At 44.4% G+C, this 17,581-nt stretch overlaps 1 protein-coding gene and 1 long non-coding RNA gene across 3 annotated transcripts in view; one reads left to right on the top strand and one right to left on the bottom strand.

The window, feature by feature from the left end:
* Window positions 1-17,581, top strand: part of PTPN3 (protein tyrosine phosphatase non-receptor type 3) — a 148,253-nt gene that overhangs the window by 17,983 nt on the left and 112,689 nt on the right. The window lies entirely within an intron of this gene.
* Window positions 1,957-17,561, bottom strand: LOC109269998 (uncharacterized). The gene is made up of 4 exons (XR_002081371.2): window positions 17,253-17,561; window positions 16,400-16,477; window positions 10,856-10,939; window positions 1,957-2,433 (listed from the first exon to the last, which is right to left on the bottom strand). It is a non-coding gene; the product is annotated as an uncharacterized LOC109269998 (long non-coding RNA).

The raw sequence follows: 17,581 nt of genomic DNA, 5'->3' as shown, positions 1-17,581 counted from the left end.
AATTCTGAATGTCATTAATTCCCAACTTGAACCTACAGAATCAGGGGTATGGGTCTGGTGATGCTGGTTCTCCATCTACAACTTCCAATGGACCAGGGGACTTCACTCATCCATTCGTCCAACATTACTAAGCATGTGGGCCCTATGGAGAGTTCTGGCAGCACAAAGGTGAAAAAGGATGGTCCCCACGTGAATATCCTAGTAAAACCTCTCAAATACCACGTAGAGATTCTTCTAGGGCTTTAAAAGTCATTTCTACCACGTGCAGATGACTCTTCAGTGCCTCTGCAAGCACCAGTTCTGGGCAGGCAATATAACAAACCAAACCCATGGTTTCAACCACCATCACACACTTGTGACACTCCAATACGTATTTCTTCTGAGTGTGGGTGTTCAGCTGCCTATGAGACATGCACTTAGAGGCTCCCCAGACCCACCCACATCCACATGACCCTAAGGGAACTCATCTTCTATCCTCCTCTCCCCCTTCCAAGTGAATTTAATGAGGCAGTCTTCCCTAGACCCCCTCACCCCACCAATCTCCACGAGTGATATCATCATCCAACCTGTGTTTAAGCAGAAACTTGGGAGCTGTCTCAACAGTCCTCCCTCCAGGGACCAGGGACCAGGGACCAGACACAAGGCACCTGGTCTATCCACTCAAAGTTCCTAACTCTCCTATTCCCTCACTTCTCTAGGTTTCTAGCAACACTTCAGGTCATCTAAATTGCCCCCCCCCACCCCCCGCCGTATTACTGCAATGACCTAACAAGTGTCCTTGCTCCTTCCCAAGCCATTAATGCCAGAAAGACCTTTTAAGTACGCAAAATCTGAACATTTCACTCCCCTGCTTAAAATCTTCAGTGCTTCCTGGTGTCCTCAGGACCTAGTCCAGACTCCTCACTGTAGCACACAATCCTCTTCACACCTGGCCAAGCTTGAGTTTCTACCTCATTTCACACCACTTCTCTTGCCCTCTTCACCCCACACACCCTTACACACTCATCATAGATTTTAAGTTTATGCACTTGTTCACCTTCTTCCCAGAACATTCTCCCCCTTTTCTATCTAGCCAATTCCTCCTTGCCAATCAAAACTCAAGTATCATCTTATCCTTGAAGTCTTCTCTGAGCCGCCAAGCTGGATTAGTCTCCACTCCGTCAGTATCTTGTCCTCATTTCCCAGATAGATTTTACCTCGCCAACTTGGAACAGCCTATCTCTTCTATTAATCTGTGATCTCTACAAACATAAGATCAGCCATGCCTAATTTGCCTGTATATCTCAGTGCCTGACAGAGTATCTTCCTTTCACCAATAGTGGGGGCGAGGGGGCAGATGGAGGGTGTGGGGGTAGATAAAGTGAATTAACAATAGTCTCTTGCATAGAAAAAGATCTTCCAAGAGAGGATCTAGGGAAGACTGCTTCATCAAATTCACTAATTTTGGCCAGAGTCTCATCTGGTTCCACAAGTAGTGGAGGACCCATGCAGTCAGTACACCAGGTTCTGTGCCAGTTTCGCAAACAAGAGTAATCTCTTCCCTCTAGGACCTGTGATAGGAGGGGAGATCGTGTCTTAGGCTCATTCACGTTGCAAGGAAAAGACATACTCGGGTTTCTTAGGTGCTGATGTAAATGACTAGGTTAAAATATTTCTTACATGGAAAGGTTTCTTGTACAGAATTAAGGAAGTATGAGGGCCTCTATAGTAGCAGCCAGTTCCTCGGGAATAGCACTTCCAAAGCAGGGGTTTCAAGAAGATCTCATGGAGGATAGAATCAATGAGCTGTTGCTCCAATACTGCTATATAACAAACTACCTCTAACACCCAGCATCTTAAGACAACAACCTTTCCTTCAGTTTGGTTCTACTTCCCATTTTGCTCATTCTTCTGGGACCAGCAGTCTACCCGAGGCAGCCTTTTTATGGCAGAAGCAGAAGTACAAGAAGGACAAGCTTAACCACGCAAACATATTTCAAGCCTCTAATTGCATAACATCTGCTAACATCCCATTGGCTAAAGCAAGTCACATGGCCAAGCCCAAAGTCCAGCAGGGAGAAGTCCATCTACTTCTAATGTAAGGAACTTCAAGGTTACATGGCAAAGAGCATGGATGCAGAGAGGAGGGAAGAATTGAAGCCAATGCAATCTACACAATCTACCACAGTCCTTGTTTTTCAGATCAGAGGTCATCTTAAAGTGACCCCATTTTTTTGTCTCTTCACGTATAAGCTCCATAAAATCAAAAGACTTCACTCTATCCCCAGAACCTAGAACAGAGCAGGGCATTTAGCTGGTGTTATTCAATATTTGGTGAACGAATGAATGCCTCTTGGTGCCTCCTTCTTATGTTCTCACTTCCCAGGAGATGCCGTCCAATCAGATAGATTTGTTACCATCAAATACCATGCAGACTTTTTCAGTAGGTAGGCCCTGGAGAAACATTCAAGCAGAGGAAGAATTTGTTCAAATCTACACTTTATTGGGTCACCTGGGTGGCTCAGTCGGTTAAGCATCCAACTTCAGCTTAGGTCATGATCTCATGGTCGAGAGTTCAAATCCTGCATTGGGCTCTGTGCTGACAGCTCAGAGCCTGGGGCCTGCTTTGGATTCTGTGTCTCCCTTTCTCTCTGCCCCTTCCCTGCTCACACTCTGTATCTCTCTCTCTCTCTCTCTCTCTCTCTAAAAAATAAATAGAGAATTTTTTTAATTAAAAAAAAAAATCTATATTTAGCAAGGTCAACTTGTTATCCATATTCCAACAAAAAAGTGAGAGGAAGCTGGGAGACCAATTGGGAGCTTATTTGCAAGAGCACTGGTGACAGATAAGGAGGTCCTAAAGCAGAAAACAGAGCTTGGGAAGGATGTGAGAAATACTGTGGGGCTGGAACAGAGAGAACAGGTCATTCTCTTAGATGGCAAGAGAGATGGGGGGCTTGGAGCTTGGCACCCAGGCAACTGGGCAGACAGTCAATGGACAAGGAACAGGTATGTGGGCTGCAGCTGATTCATTAGTTTGGGAGTCCTTGGGTTTGGAATGCTTCTGGGACATCCAGCTGGAGGTAGCTAGTAGGCACCAACAATTCAGAACTGGCCTTCACAAGAGATTTCTCATTAATACCTTGATTTCTCATTTGTATCAAATATTACATGTAGATATAATACCCACTTGGGCGAACTCTTCTAAACCTACTGGATACCCCCACCAGCTAAAGATCAGGCAAGCAGCTTGTCGCAAGTTGTTTGGTTTTCATAAGTCTCTTCATGGAGGGAAGAGGGACAACAGCAGGAAATCAGAGTCAGAGAGAAATAAGGGGCCACTGCCAGGTGGGAGCACTTTTCTCTTTCCCTAGAAGTTAAGGCCCCACCAAAGACAGCCCCTGACTTTCATGCTATCAACAAATATTTATCAGTCCCTTCTCTGTACCAGGCACTGTGCTCAGGGCCAGAAACACAGGGACGAATAAGGAAAAGTTCCTGCCTTCAAGGTGGAGGAAGAAGGTGAAGTGTAACCAAGTGATACAGGATCTTGACAAATGTTCAGTGGGGATTTCAGATAGAAGCTGGTCAATTCTGCCTAAAGGGTGGAAGATAGTAACAGACACCAAAGGTTCAGGAAAGGTCCCGGTGGATGGGGATGGACAATAATAAAGAACATTCCAGAGACAGTGCCCAGTTGGAGCGGGGTTTGTGACAAAGGTGAGCCAGCATGCAGCATTTGGAAGGGCTGGCACGCACGGGGCAGGAGGGTGTGGAGGAGAGGGGTCAGGAGAGACCAAGGTGATGCAGGGCTCAGATTACACACAGCTTTAAACACCGTGTGAAGGAATCAGAAATGTAGCCAGGGTTTCCTGTCCCTGAAACATTTTACATCGGGATCCCGTCCTTAGAAGAGCAAGGTAACTCATAATGAATGATTGTTTGTCTAAAAACAGATAAAAATACTTTAATCCTCTGCATGACATGTTTATGATCCAAGGCTTACAAATCATGTGCGTGTGTTCAGTTTCAAAGTGCTGTCGTGCACCTTTCCTCACTGTAGTCCTCACAGCACATGAGAGGCGGGTGTTACCAAAGTCTGACTGACAGATGAGGCATTTAAACTTAGAAAGAGTTCCTAAGAAATACCTCTCACAGTAATCATGAAAACCTTTTTTTTTTTTTTTTTTTTTAAAGCCTTAAAGATTAGTGTGAGACTGTCTAACAGAGGAGGGGTGTGTTCTCTGTTCTTGGGAATGAGAAAAGTATGTTTGATGGCCAAATGACTTTCAGAGAATTGTGTTTGCTAGGTCAGCGGTTGCAAATGCCCTTAAACTTGCAGACCAGGTGCATCAGATTCTCCCAGGAGTTTCTTGATAATATACATTATAAGTTTCCACTTTCAGTGATTTTCAGATTTGGTAGGTCAGGAGGGAGGACTAGGAGCTAACATGATGAATAAGCAACCCAGGTGATTCTGACGCAGAGACAGTTGGAAAATTGATAAATTGGCTTCTTTCAGTTGCAAGAATAACTTGAGGCCCGAAAGGTGAAAATGTGTCCATAGGCCGCCTGCCTTGGCTTCACTCACATGGCTTAATAACAATGTAGTTTCCTGGACCCAACCCAGACACACCAAATCAGAGTCTCCAGAGGTGGGGGGGGCCCCTAGAATCTACATTTAAAATTTTTTTTTAACGTTTATTTATTTTTGAGACAGAGAGAGACAGAGCATGAACAGGGAGGGTCAGAGAGAGAGGGAGACACAGAATCTGAAACAGGCTCCAGGCTCTGAGCGCTCAGCACAGAGCCCGACGCGGGGCTCGAACTCACGGACCGTGAGATCGTGACCTGAGCGGAAGTCGGATGCTTAACCGACTGAGCCACCCAGGCGCCCCTAGAATCTACATTTTAAACAAGCCCTCAAGATCTGCTTGTTCATTTACTTACAAATATCTTTTAAGGTCTTGCTATGTGACAGACACCGTTCTATGGGGGGGGGGGGGTAATGGTAAACAAGACCCACAGTATCCCTCTTCTTAAAGATACTCACATTTTGGCTCAGCTCATTGAATGCTGGGGTTTGACAATAACGCCTGCCTTAAAATAACACAGGCTTGCTGAAAGACTATAAAGATAAATATAGAAGATGGTAATCTCAGAGAACCCCAGAACAGACACTCCACTGGATCCAGGCAAGCCAGGAAAAAAAGGAGCTTGGAATGGAAAGATGCAAGGTGGAGGCCTCAGTAACAGGACTCCCTGCTGTGGCTGTCCCAGTTACCCCTTGCTGGTCACAAACCACTTGCAAGGCAGTGGCTGAAAATGGCAATTTTTTTTTAATGTTTTATTTATTTTTGAGAGAGAGAGAGAGAGACAGAGTATGAGTGGGAGAGGGAAACACAGAATCTAAAGCAGGCTCTGAGCTGTCAGCACAGAGCCCCACGTGGGGCTCTAACTCACGAACTGCGAGATCATGACCTGAGCCGAAGTCAGACGCTTAACCGACTGAGCCACCCAGGTGCCCTGACAATTTTTTTTTTTTTTTAATATCATGATTCAGTGTGTTGGCTGAGTAGTTCTTTTACTGGTCTTCTCTGGGTTCAGCTGAGAAAAACCTGGCATGGCTATGCCTCTCTCCATGGAGTCCTTCATTGTGGGCTTCTTGACAGCATGGCAGTCTCAGGGTTCCAAGAGGGCCAGTCCTCATGTGCGAGTACCTGTTAAATATCCATTGTGTCATGTCCACTGATGTCCTGTTGGCCAAATTAAGTCACTTTGGCTGAGCCTCAGTGTGGGAGGGGACTACACAGGGGTGTGGACCCCAGGAAGTCACATCATTAGTGTAACATTCAACCACAGTTACTCTGACTGTCCCTTGATCTTGGGCTCTCTGTGTGTGTTTTCACACTTTTTCCACTGTGTTCTCCAGTTTAAATTCCTACATGAGGAAATCCAATTGATCTTGCTAAACACTTCCATGGCTCATGGGCTTCCCAACTAATGGGGATTCTAGGACTCAGAAGGACTGCCAGCAGGGCTGGTGTAAAGGAGATGAGGAGACCATGGGTATCGTAGTTACCATAGTTAAACCTCCCACAGAAGAGTCATGAGATTCCTGTGGTCAGTGCTACAGTCACTCTGATATAAAAATATCCTCCCATACAATTCTCCGGGAGCAAAAGTTTTGTGTTTGTTATTGGTTACACAGGTTTTTAAAAATATTTCCTTCTTATTTTTGAAGTGCTATACGTATGTTGTAGAGTATTAAAAAAATATGAAATCACCAGTTGCCATTAACTGGATGTGTCCCCCCAAAATGTATATGTTGAAACCTAATCCCCAATGGGATGGTATTTGGAGGTGGGGCCTTTGGGACGTGATTAGCTTATGAGTGTGGAGCCCTCATGAATGGGATCAGTGCCCTTATAAAAGAGACCCCAGAGAGTTCCCTCACCCCATTCCATGTGAGAACACAGTGAGAAGAGAGCTGTCTATAAACCTTGGAAGCACATCCTCACCTGACATTCAACCTACCAATGCCTTGATCTTGGAATTCCCAGCCTCCAGAACAGTAAGAAATAAATGTTTGTTGTTTATAGGCCACCCAGTCTATGGTATTTTGTTATAGCAGCCTGAATAAACTAAGACACCAATCATATCATTATCTAGAAATACTCTTCACATCCTACTGTACTTTCAGGATTTTTTATGTTCATAAATGTGTTTTTCTAATTTTTTAATGTTTTATTTATTTTTGAGAGAGAGAGAGAGAGACAGAGCATGAGTGGGGGAGGGGCAGAGAGAGAGGGAGTCCAGTATCCAAAGCAGGCTCCAGGCTCTAAGCTGTCACCACAGAGCCCGAAACAGGGCTCAAACTCACGAACTGTGAGATCATGACCTGAGCCAAAGTTGGATACTCAACTAACCAAGCCACCTAGGCACCCCATAAATGTGTTTTTCTTTACAAAGTGATGCTATGAATATAGTTTTTGTCCTTATCTAAACTATACCACTAGCATTTGCCCAGGTCATTACAAACTCTTTGTAAAATAATTTTAAGATTTATATGATAATCAGTGGGACATATGGTTATATATTCATTCCCTCTTTTCATATTTTCAGCAATTATCAACAGTGCTAAAATAATCCATTTCTGCTCATAAGTCTTTATCTGCATTTGGATTTTTCCTTTGAATCTATTGAGTCCATATTTTTTCCTTATACAGCACAGTTGTCAAGATTACTTCGGTGTTTCTTTTTTTAATGTTTATTTATTTTTGAGAGAGAGAGAGAGAGGGCCGAAAGTGCAGGGAGGGGCAGAGAGAAAGGGAGACAGGATCTGAGGAGAGCTGACAGCAGAGAGCCTGACACAGGGCTGGAACCCATGAGCCACGAGATGATGACCTGAGCCAAAGTCAGACACTCAACTGACTGAACCATCCCACCCAGGCACCCCTACTTCAGTTTTTCTTAATAAACAGCAAGAGAGCTCTCTTTCCTCATGAATGGGATGGATCCTTTCCTCCACTCTACATGCCAAGCCTGGCTTTGCAGAATGGGTGCGTTTCCTCTTGCTGGACCTTGTCTATCCTCATTTCCGTGCGGGTGCACAGGATAGCCAGGCTGCACTGGCTTTTGAATGATTTCACCAGAACCAGAGACAGAGCTGTACACGTTCCCACGGTCACCTCTGTATTCAAACCATGGAAAGTTGATTTTTTTTTTTTTCATAACTGGCACAGGCTGTGTTTGGGTCAGGAACCCAACATTAACTACAAAAACTGACCTCAACCCAGGGAACTTGAGAAAAAACTAAATAGCACTGTTGGGAAATTGTTCTCTCATGTGAATTGGCATTTGAAATATGTATTAGTATTGTGTACATTTTTTAGGCCAATGATCCAAGTGTAATGGAAAATAATATGCTGGCCTTAGTAAGTCAAGGGACTTGGCCTGACTCAAACATATCAATAAGGCAATCTAATATCAAGTAATTTTCTCACTCATCACACTCTTATTAGGTGCCAGATTCTATCTAGGCTCCCAGCATAAAAAGAAATGATGTGAGTTCACACTTGGGGCAGCTGGCTTGCTCAATTGTATATAATGTGTTAAGCATAAATCTAGTGGAATCTAAATGCAGAAGGAGGGGCTTCTGAGTCTGCCTATGCAATCGAAGAAAGCTGGTTACTCTGATAGTATAAGATTGAGAGAGAAATGAAGACTCCCCTCAATGCATTGACCCTATAGTATACAAATAAAATATTGTCATGGGTACTGACAAAATTAGGGAAGCTTCCCATGGTTAAGACTATACACAATTCTAGACTGCAATGAAATTGAAACCACAGACACCAAGTTTTTAGCGGCCGTCTATTCCCTGGTAATTTCTGTGATGGATTTTATCCACCCTGTTGTTCCTGGTCCTACTGCCTAAAGATGAAGGTCACGGGCCCCAGAGCTGGTTTGGAATTAGCTCACTAAGCAATACAGGTAGACAACAAAGGGGTGTGTCCTAGACCTGTAGACCTTCTGCCAGCACAACGAGGTGACTCCCAGGTGTGGAGAGGCAGGGGCAATGTCCTAATTCCTTTAATTGTTTCACAGAGAAATTGAAAGTACATAGTTATATCTAATCGTAGATTAATTATATCTTATTTAGGACACCACTGCTCATATTTCTCCCTTAACTTATATCCTATATCTCCTTATACTTCCTAGGTATCTGTAGCTCTTTTCTGTCTATTGGTCAATTAATTATTAAGCTTGCAAGCAGAATTCCAGAAAGAACTCAAGAAGGACTTTAGATACAACATAACTTCTTGCTAACTGCAGAAAGGTGGGCAATTTTTCACAAGAAGCTCACAGCCTCTTGCATACCCTGCTCAGAAATAATTGGGGCGCCTGGGTGGCTCAGTCGGTTAAGTGTCCGACTTCAGCTCAGGTCATGATCTTGCTATTCATGTGTTTGAGCCCCATGTCGGGCTCTGTGCTGACAGCTCAGAGCCTGGAGCCTGCTTTGGATTCTGTGTCTCTCTCTTTCTCTGCCCATCCCTGGCTTGAGCTCTCTCTTTCCCTCAAAAACCCCACTTGGGATTTTTCAAGAGCCTTCCAAAAGGGGCATGTACATTAACAACTGAATGGGAGTCAGCATGAGATGAGAAGCATAAAAAACAGACCAAATACCCAGGGGTACAGGGATCAGACTGCTCATAACCAGTTGGGGTAATCTAGGAAGACACAGCTTATGAGATGGACCTTAAAGGATGGGGAGGATCTGAGTAGTCAGCGATGGTCAAATGATTTGTTTTAGGAGGTTGACATGGGTCGCCTTCATTCCTCAAGGGGAAGCAAGAAAGAGATTGGTGCTGGTGGTTAGGTTGGGGTGACCGAGACTGGGCAAGGTGGTGGCATCCAAGACCAAAATGAAAGAAGCCCAAGAAGACAAAGAAATGGACAGAGGGTAATGTTTTCTGATAGGATAGCTTGAGAACTTCACACTGGAACAGGGGGTTTGGGATGAAGGAGAGCAGTATCTGGGGAGAGGCCTCGGTGGCTACCGCGTGAAGTCAGGCATCTTGGCAGAAAATCATACGACTCTCATCTACCTGTACCCTGTATGTGAAGAGGGCATGCCGTAGGAACTCTGATGTCCCTGGCCAAACAGGGATTCCTTAAACTTCACATGTGACTCATGTTTATAGAGGCGTCACTGGATAGTCTGTTTGGACTTCAACGCAGTGACTGTGTGTACCGTGGAAAAAATGAGAGCAACATCCTAGCAGGACGCCAGGGCGCAGTTGAGGAAATCCTGTGGTATGTCATCCATGCAATACTAGAAGGTCACCAGAGCACTGGGCAGGCTGAACAGTGCCCCCTGTTCTTGAAATGTCACCAGGGATTGGAGGCACAGTTTTCTTTTGGGCCCAGATCAGGTTTCCAGCGTCTTGGGATAGGATGGTCAGCCAGCCAAGCTAGAACAGATTTCAGACGATCATCTTTTCATAGTTGCAACTTCCAGTCAAGGCCTGGGTAGCTGAACTTTTCCATCTGACTTCCCCAGCCATTTTCTGACCAGCTATGTCAGGAAAGCATCATTCTTGACCTCGAGATCACTGAAGTGATTTTTCTTACTCCTTTATCCTCATCCAAAGCTCTTTTTCTATTTAATTCCTTAGCCACAGGCATTTCCAGCAGGAGTAACAACCCTTGACCTATGGCTTTTTCCTTCAATCAAGCTATACTGTGTTGTGCCCTGGTCATAGTTACGGCCTCGACTTGTCAAGTAACCTGGGCTTTGTACTTGGTTAGTAAAATTTAGGGGGAGCCAAAATGTAAAACAAAATAATTTTTTTAAATATTATGCATACGTCATTATTTTTTTTTCCAGAGGAAAAAATTGGATTTTAAATAGGTTATATCCATCACCTGGTACATAATTCAGAAGGTACAAAAGGGTTTATGGCAAAAGGTAAGCACGCATACCTCCCCTGCCCCCACTTGTCCAATTCCTCTTCAGGAGGTAATGACTTTCTCAGTTTCAGTTTTGTGTGTACTCTACACGCTCCAATGTGTTTATTTTAACGTCTACCCCTCTTGACAAACATCACCACCACTGTGACTACCACCACTAACACCTCCTCTCCAGTCACACTGTTAGCTTCCTCCTGGCCTCAGGAGAGCACAGTCAGGTGGATGGAGTCTGAGATCCAAGGTCAAGAGCAGAAAGTAGAAAGCCTGATAGCTCTCTACTAGGGGGTCCCCATTTGCCTACAGGGGATGCCCTGTCCCCTCCTCTTCTACCCCTTTAAATGTTTAAGAAGCTGACGCTCTGGTCCTTTGTCCTATCCATCCAAGCATCCACGATACTTACAAGGCCATGATTATCTCTTGGTAAAATTTTCCATCCTCTTAGTTTATCACTCACACGGGGTTCTTAGTGTACGTACTTCGGAGGCTGCAGGACAGAAGTTATAAAACTTCAGTGTACAGAAGATTCTTATAGTTAATTATAAAATGCAGGTTCTTGGGGGTCCACAAGCAGAATCAGAAGGTCTGAGCAGAGACCCGAAGTCTGCTTTTACATGAAGACTCCTTTTCTCAAGATGATCTTGATATATGGTTCCTGAATCAAAATTTTTTAAGTGCTGCTTTCAGTATTTTCCCTGACTCTTCTCTCTAGAATCTTCTCTTAGGGTAATCCTTGAGTGTTTCTGTTATCATTGCTGATTTTTCAAAGCCATGACCTCTGTATGACTAGTCTACACGGCCTGGGTATTTTTCTCTGTCTCCTATTGTTGTTGGACACATGAACCTTGAAGGTGTGGCTGAGAGACTTGACAAAACCCATTCTCCCTGGTTTGTAAGAAGACACTGCCCATTGCTTAAGTACCAGCAGCGGCAGTTCAGGATACCAACTTTCATTGCCTGCATTTCTCATCATTTCTCCTTGTTTCTGAAGCCACCTCCTTCTGCTGAGTTTCCAGAGCAGGATCTCAAAGTCCCTAGACTTACTTTTCCATTTCTTGTGTAGCAGCAAATCCATGTGGTGGTCTGTGGGCCTATTATAGTCCTTCTGGTCCTCTGGCATATCTACGGTGTTTTCTAATTCAGGTCTGTGTATTCCTAAGGGTTCACTCAAGTGTTCTTGAAAGTCTGAGAACCATCTGAATAATTGTTTATGTTATCTTCGCACTTATGTGATAATATTAAAAATATATGCATACTCTGGATCATACGGCTGACTCCCTTACAACAGAGGCCTGCTACGTGATTTCAGTTCCCTTATTCAAATCTATGTTTACCATCATCTAGTAACCATCCACAGGGACAGCATTCAACATCTGATTGTGTTGAGAAGCACATTTGGCAACCATGACATTGGCTTGGCTTCTGTCTAGCTCACACAGAGAGGCTGAGTTCTTCCTGCAGCTCACAGGGGAGGGCCCTCAAGTTCTTGTCCCTGGTAACTCTTTGGCATCAGATCTGCAGCTTTGGCCCTTTCCTCACCAGCCTTCTGATTCTGGATATGCTTCCTTAAGGGCCTTTGTACTGGCTGTTCCCTCTACCCAGATTCTTCGCCCAGATATCTACATGAGTCACTCCCTCATCTTCTTCAGAGACTAAATTGCTTAAGTGTCTAAATTTCTCAATCCTATTTAAAATTGCAACTCCCCACCTCCCTCTCTAGCACCCTCCCTATCAGCCTTACCCCTGGTCTCTTAACATACAATATAATTCACTTGTTTATCATGCTTGCTGCTCATTGTCTGGCTTGCCCTGGTAGAAGGCATGCCCAGGAGAGCAGAGATTATTGTTTCTTTTGTTCATTTATGTCTCCCCAGCACTTAGAGCAGTGCCTGGCATACAGAACGTGCTTAATAAATATGTGATGAATGAATGAACGAATCCACAGCACTGCTCTTGTACCCATGCTAAGTTTGTTCATCCGTTTAACAGACAAAGCTTCTTTGGCAGTGGTAATTTGCAAGGAAAAGGCATTTTTCAATGGATAAAACTTTAGGCTAACAATTTGTGTTTCTCAAAGTGAGATCTGTGAAGTCCAGAAGTCCCAAGAACACAGGCTGAGGGGATGAGCTGGGTCCCAAGTCAGACTACCACATCTCTAAGGCTCCTAACTTGACCACTGATCACTTCTTCCTCTCCCTCCCTCTTGGGCCAGGAACAGACATTCTGTCATCATCTGCCACTGCTGGAGAGGGCAGGGTGGGCTTCACCCTCTGTGAGAGAAACCTTTCACGTTTTTATTCAATTCCAGAGTAGCTGTTTCCCTCTCTTTACATCATTTTGTTTGGCTTGTCAACTTTTCAAGTTTGTTTCATTTTTCCTGATAATGAAAGATAAAATAAGCTTTAGGAAACTATAAAGACATAACAAAGAAATAGATGCCCAAAGACGAGATTCTCCTAAGATACCTTCTGTATCTTGTTCCTCTGCCTGCAAAAGCAATGCTTAGACAGAGTCGCCCTTCATATTTGGGTTCAGTTCTTTCTAGTTTTTTTCTGTGTGTATGTATTAAGCTGAAATACAGAAAGTTGCCAACATTCAACCATTATTGACCTATGAAATGGCAGTTTTGTATGGTTTAACTTAGTAATTCTGTGTCTCCCTCTCCGCACAGTGGAAACCATACTACGCATATAATTTTACATCGTATTCTTTTCATTTGTCATTATAACAGCACCGCTTGCCCATGTATTTGCTGATGCTTAGGTCCTTCATAAGCTTGCATTAACAGCACAAATAATTGATGAGCATTAGCATCTCAGCTGGGAGTCCTGCTCTGTAAATCATTGAAACAGTCCACGCGGTGCCCAGACTTCCTGAGTCTTGAAGTGAATGACAATCCTCAGTGATTCTTCCAGGAAACTCTTCCTATAAATGCCCCCAGCCAATTGCCTATGTGCACTGTTTGGCACCAGATTTTCTGTCCAAATGGCAGCTTCTGGGAATATGCTAATAATTGTGTCCAGTTGCAAATCTCATATTCCTCTTGTACCAATCTGGTCCATTACCAGTGATACATATTGGGTTTGTGGCATACCTTCCTGTCCAAGGAAATGACCTTTTTTGGCTTCTCGTGTTTCTTGTTTAGTGACTTCTGGGCCAGGGCATTACTAAAAGATTTTTTTTTTTTTTTTTTTTTTTTTTTTTTTTTGCTTATCAGCAGTAGGAGGTCTGCTCTTAGGGCCCTGGCCTTCGCTTGGCAAACATCATCAGCACTATCGGCTCTGTATATTTTCATCACAGCAAAGTTCTAAGAGTCTGTGGACCATGTGGTTCCATTATGTTGTGACTCTGACTCCAAAATGATTACCCAGGAAGAATAATCTATGTGGGTCCTGTCTGGACTGGCCTTGTTGAGATTTGGGATAGCCCTACTCCCAATGAGGCCTCTATTCGCTCTTGATTTGGCTAGGTTCAACCACATAGACTAAGATGATTATGTCTCCATCCAAAAGCTTCCTTTCTATACAGTTTGGGACCTTATAAGATCAACTGTCACTGCTGATAATAACATCATGTCACTCCAGGTGCAACGGCTGAAAAGGATGGACTTTAACAATTTGATCCAACAATAAAATGGTAGGGTGCCTGAGTAGCTCAGTTAGTCAAGTGTCAGACTCTTGATTTTGGCTCAGGTCATGATCTCATAGTTCTGTGAGTTCAAGCTCTGTGTTGGGCTCTGTGGTAACAGCATGAAGCCTGCTTGGGACTCTCTATCTCCCTCTTTCTCTGCCCCTCCTCCACTCACATGTACTTGCATGGACTCTCTCTTTTTTTTTTTTTTTTTAATTTTGTTCAATGTTTATTTATTTTTGAGAGAGAGACAGAGAGACAGAGAGACAGAGTGCAAGCGGGGGAGGGACAGAGAGAGAGGGAGACACAGAATCCAAAGCAAGCTCCAGGCTCTGTGCTGACAGCTCAGAGCCCGGCACAGGGCTCTAACTCATGAACCGCGAGATCATGACCTGAGCCGAAGTCAGACGCTCAACCGACTGAGCCACCCAGGTGCCCCCTCTCTTTCAAAAACAAACATTTTAAAAAATAAAATAGTAACAGGAGACCCAGAACATTTAAAGGCAATCTGTAGCCTACAAACACATCAAAGGGTAGAGAAAATAAGGCAAAAAAAGGCACAAAATGAAATGATATATAGCTTCTTTTACGACCAATACATGGTAAGCTACTACACAGAGAGGCAGTATTATAAAACCTAACACCCTGGCTTTGAGGTCAGACCAACCGTGTTCAGTCCTGACCCTGTCTCTTACTAGTTGTAAATGGCTCCTAGGTTGTTTCCTCTTCTGTAAAACTGAGCTAGATACACCCATTCTGCAAAGTTACTGTAAGGATTAAAGACAGAGTATATTTAAAATATCAAGCACACTTGATAACAGTTGTTGTTGTTATTATTATTATTAGACTTACACAAAACTTTGCGAATTTTTAATTTGGTCCTCTAATGTTTAGTATTGCAAACACAACACTGTGACAATAATAGATAAATTTACAAAGAGATACCAAACCACAACCCCCCAAATTAAACCATTGACATTTTTCCATATTTCCTTCTAGTCTGGGTGACTGTGTAGACATATTCTTTATGCAATATATTTGTGTTTTCAGCTTTTTTTCCACTTAACATTGTACTGTACTATGGTTTCCCCAGTTGCAATTTGGTCTAGCTTAGTATAAACTAGTTATTATTTCAAAAAACACACCATAACCTAATTGGTCATTCCACTATTTGTGGACATTCATTTCCCTCCAGTTTGGGGAATATTCTTTTGTTCCTATTTCTGTTATGGTGATTGAAAGGCATGATTTTGAAAAGATTTAGGTCTTTTTTCCTTAGGTGTATAGATGAATTTTAGCTCGAATTTAAGAACACTGTTTAAACTAGTGACCGTTGAATGTGGGGAAAGAAAAGGTAGTTTCAGCCTCGTTTCTCATAAAAGGCAAATTGAGACAACTCCAAGAATCCACATGCCCCTTAACCTCCGTTTCCTTATGTTAGCACTTGGCAAACTGGTATGCAGATGGCAGATAGCGGAGGCGGGCCCTCACGAAATGGATCTTTAAAGTGGATTAAACGTGTTCACGTTTTTTATCTCATTCAATCCCCAAATTCTGCCCAGATCAGACTGACGGATATTTGTGTTACTGGAAGCACAGAGAGAGTAAGATTCTTGCCCCAGATCACACAGCGGAGAGGCCTGAAAACGCCTTTGGCCGATTCTAAATTCCCAGCTTTCCCTTTGAGCTTTGAAGACAAATTATAATATATATATATATATATATATATACATATATATATACATATACATATATGTATATATATATATATACATATACATGTATATGTATATATATATGTATATATATATATACATATACATGTATATGTATATGTATATATATATGCCCCAGACCCTCAATAAAGCTTCGAGAACAAAGTAGGGCTGAGCGTCAGGCAGGACTCCGCTGGCGCATTGCGGACCCCACCGGGAGACTCCTCTGGGGCACTGGCGCTCAGCCCAGTTCGGAGCATGCCCAGTGAGCTACCCAAGCGCCTCAGTGGGGCTGGGCTGGCGCCGCGGTTCCAGGTTTTGCTAGCGACCAAAGGGCGGGGCGGGGCGCGGGGCGGGTCCGGTTCCTGATGCTCCTTGACTCCGTCGGAATTCCCCCCCGACGCGACGCTCAGGCGGCGCCCGCTGCAGTGGCGCTACCCAGGGCCATGCAACTCGGGGACAAGGACCAAAATGAGGTACCAGGCGCTGCCGGCGGCCACTGACTAGCCCTGGGCCGGCCTTAGTCTGGTCCGGACGGTTCCAGACATCAGTCCATCCCTCCATTCACATATTCATTCAACAAGTCGTTTCTGAGCACTTACCGTGAGCCACGTGCTGCTGTACCGGAGCTGGGACACGGCAGAGAAGACAGGGCTATACAGCTCCAGAGCTGAAATTCCCTAGGTGAATACACAATAAGTAAGCAAATGAGAGGAAAAGTCAGTTGCGGACCTCATCTTGTACTACTGTCTTCCTTGTGCTGCTCTTTAGTGTCTTTGCACTGGCTGTTCCCACTGCGGGGCTGGCGGTCACCTTCTCAATGTCACCTCTCACGGGCTGATCAGACCACCTCATTGAAAACTGCACTCCCTATACCTTCCTTTCCTTACCCTGTTCTCGTTCCCTTATAGGACTTATAACATTCTAATATACCACATGGCTTATTTACATGTTTATTGTCTGTTGCCTGCCTCTCTTTCCCCAAACTCTGCCAGGGGACAGGATTTTTGCCCATTTGTTCAACACCATGCATGAAGAACCTAAGTAGGTGATCAATAATTATTTGTTGAATTAATTAATGGATAGTGATAAACGTGAAAGAAATAAAATGAGGACATGGAGGGTGTCCAGGAACAAGGTGTTAATTTAGTAAGGTGATCAGGCAAGGCCTCTCAGAGAGGGAGAACATAGATACAATGAGAAGGTGCCAGCCACGTGAAAAACTGGGTAAGGAAGTCCCACACACACAGAGGGGAGGTGGGACGGCATGTGCAAATGTCTGGAGGCTGCCCAAGTTCTGAGAGTTTGGTGGACAGAAAGGTGCTCATGAGACTGCAGGTAGGCCCGTGTCAGATAAGGTGGAAGAGGAAAGCAAGAGCACAGATTTGGGGGTGGGGCGGGGTATATGGAAAGAACAATAAATTTTGGTAATAAAGTTTAAGCCGGGAAGCTTACTAGTGGAACGAGATGAACACTGGACTTGAAGTCAGCAGGACCTCAGCTGGGCAGGACTCTTCCTCATTTCAAAGATTTGTTGAACGCCGTGTTTGACATTCCTAGGCAGAAAATCACTGAGGGCTCGGCACACAGTAGGTACCCAATAAATGGTTAGGGAACGAATGCCTGCGTGCATGCGCGAGGGGGCTGAGGGCCGCCCAGAGCCCCGCAGGAGAGCCCCGGTGGCCCTGGGCGGCGCGTCCGAGCGCGCCAGCCCGGGGCGGAGCAGGGGCGCCCCGCAGGGCGGCCCGGGCGCCCGCCCCCCGCCCGGCGCGCGGGCCCGTCGC

This window comes from Panthera pardus, unplaced genomic scaffold (assembly GCF_024362965.1).
Source record: "Panthera pardus isolate Hobbes unplaced genomic scaffold, ASM2436296v1 HiC_scaffold_20, whole genome shotgun sequence".
NCBI lineage: Eukaryota > Metazoa > Chordata > Mammalia > Carnivora > Felidae > Panthera > Panthera pardus.
The sequence above is the reverse complement of the archived record's forward strand: the minus strand, read 5'-3'. Positions and strand labels throughout refer to the sequence as shown.